The sequence below is a fragment of the Cebus imitator genome, unplaced genomic scaffold (assembly GCF_001604975.1).
Source record: "Cebus imitator isolate Cc_AM_T3 unplaced genomic scaffold, Cebus_imitator-1.0 Scaffold483, whole genome shotgun sequence".
NCBI classification, from domain to species: domain Eukaryota; kingdom Metazoa; phylum Chordata; class Mammalia; order Primates; family Cebidae; genus Cebus; species Cebus imitator.
In genome coordinates, this window is record NW_016107798.1 from 524933 (window position 1) to 527616 (window position 2684).

At 38.4% G+C, this 2684-nt stretch overlaps 1 pseudogene; it reads left to right on the top strand.

Annotated features, from left to right (window-relative positions):
- The first annotated feature begins 1182 nt into the window (after positions 1–1182).
- Positions 1183–2684, top strand: part of LOC108292227 — a 7157-nt pseudogene continuing 5655 nt past the window's right edge.

Here is a 2684-nt window from a genome sequence, read left to right on the forward strand (position 1 = left end):
TATGTATATATCATACTTGTTTACTATAATTTTAAGACTACTTGCCTTGTCTTTTCCCACTATACCCGTGGCTCCTTCCCGTAAGTGTTTGTCCCATTGTACCTGCTCTATCCCATGAAGAATAGCACAAACACATTCTGTGTCCCCTCATTCTACTTTATTTTTCTTCATAATATTTCTTTCCACTAATTGATATCATTTTATTAGCTATTTACTTAATTTGCATAATGCTTATCTCTATCATCAGACTATAAACCCAGTAAAGGTAGGGTTTTAAAAATTATATCTGTTAATATATTTAAATATATTGTTAAATAGTATTTCTATGTTATTATTCATTCATTCACTGTTCAATTTTACTTTACCAGAATCACTGAATAAATATTTTTGAAAGATAATTCTAGTAGAAGTGCACATAGGCTAAGTTATTTAACAGTTTATTAGCTGAAAATTAGCAGATACTTTATACTTGCTTAGGAATTTGTTTATTCACTCTGCACAATTTTACTTAGAGCCTACTATATGCTACGAACAAAACTTTGTGCTGGGTGAAATGAAAATAAAATAAGCACGAATGACTAATATTTATTGCAACATCAATATATTGTCAAAAATACTTTGTAACTTAGCTTCTAGTGTGGGTGGTGTTTATTGCAGGCTTCTGTCTCCAATTCTCACTAAGAAACAAATGCAACATGGAGAACATTAAAACAACCCAGGTCTAGAAGCCTGGGTTAATAGGCTTAAGAAAAGTCCTTAGACCAGTGTTTTCAATGCATTCTCCATATGGCACTGTGGTCTAAACCTTTTCTTGGGAACAATGTCAGAGAATGAAACTTTCCGAGACTGAATGCAAGTGGCCAATATTCTTTCATTATGAACAATCCATTACTCTTATGTTCACAGAATTGGAATAGTTAGTGTAGGTTAGAGGTGGTTACCAAGGCCCTTTGCGAGTAAGAGTGAGAATCATCATAAAAAAGTGCTGCCTATGGGGTCAATTGCTTAAGGCAGTCTAACTTCTAGGCTATGAGAGGCCAGACATTATTGAGTTTATATCATTTCCAGTCCCCTTAATAAGAACTGGTAGCCACTTAAGAATTTTTGGAAGGAGTTCTTACAAGAATAGAGTGTATATTTGCTTGGAGTGTTCCTTTTCCATAAATTCTTTAAGAATCAAGCATGGCAGGAATAGGTACCTTAATAGGAAGGATTATTGGCACATTCACTTCTAACAACAGTCTTGCCTAGAAGGTCCCAAAGTGACGGCTATACACTCAGGGAATTTGGACTCAACACACAGACACACAAAAAGGAGAAATCATACTGAGCAAGGATCCCACTGTAACTGGTACTGCCTGAATAGATTGTACGTAGAAACTTAAAAGGTATAGAGTCCTTTGTAGGCCAGGAATTCTCTTTACCAAATAGGCAGAACATGGCTTTAAAGTACAGGCTTTGGACTCTTTGGTAGCCTGTGTTAGGATCTCAGTTTTAAGAGCAAGTAACTACCTTTTCTGGCAAACTTGGAGGAATGATTTGTCTAATAACTAACTTGGATATTGTGTTTCATTTACAATATTTTAAAAGGCCATAACCACATTGCTTTAACCAAATCCTCTTATTTTCCTGCTCTACGTTGTTTACAGTAAATTTAAAAAGCAAAATGGAACAATCTAATAGAGAATATCAGCCCTTGGTGATTTACTGACTACCAAGTATCTATAGCCTGACCTGCCACCATCTGTCTTCACTAGATGGCTCCTGTGAATATTAGAAAACTGTGTTAGTGGGCCAGGTGCAGTGGCTCATATCTGTAATCCCAGCACTTTGGGATGCTGAGGTGGGTGGATCACAAGTTCAGGTGGAGTGCAGTGGTACAATCTCGGCTCACTGCAACCTCCATCTTTCGGGTTCAAGTGATTCTCCTATCTCAACCTCCTGAGTTGCTGGGATTACAGGCACACACCACCATGTGCAGCTAATTTTCGTATTTTTAGTAGAGATAGGATTTCACTATGTTGGTCATGGGGAACTAACTACATGGGAAGATTTCCTAAACTAATGTGGAGAGATAAAAATTGAATGCAGTCATCATGAACTCAAAGGTGTGTGTTTGTGTATGTGTGTTTGCACATGTGTGTTTTCAAGCCTCCGCCTAAACTGCTTCGTGTGTCTAGATCATCTCATAAAAATTCTAAGAATTTTTGTTAGCAGATCAGGGAATGCAGATATTATAGGATATAATGCATAAGTAAAAACTATTACTGGGGAAAAATATTATGGCCTCAAGAAAGTGTGTTATCAATTTTTAAAGAGGTTTTGATAGTGCCTCAAGACAAACTCTGGGAAAATGCAGAAATCTAGCCCAGAAGTTTCAGGCAAAAATGCACAATAGAGGCCAAGCGCAGTGGCTCATACCTATAATCCTAGCACTTTGGGAGGCTGAGACAGGCGGGTCACCTGAAGTTGGCAGTTGGGAGACCAGCCTGGCCAACATGGTGAAACCCAGTCTCTACTAAAAATTCAAAAATTAGCCAGGTGTGGTGGCACACATCTGTAATCCCAGCTACTTGGGAGGCTGAGGCATGAGAATCACTTGAACCTGGGAGGTGGAGGTTGCACTGACCAGAGATTGCCCATTGCACCACTCCAGCCTGGGGGATAGAGGAGACTCTGTCTCA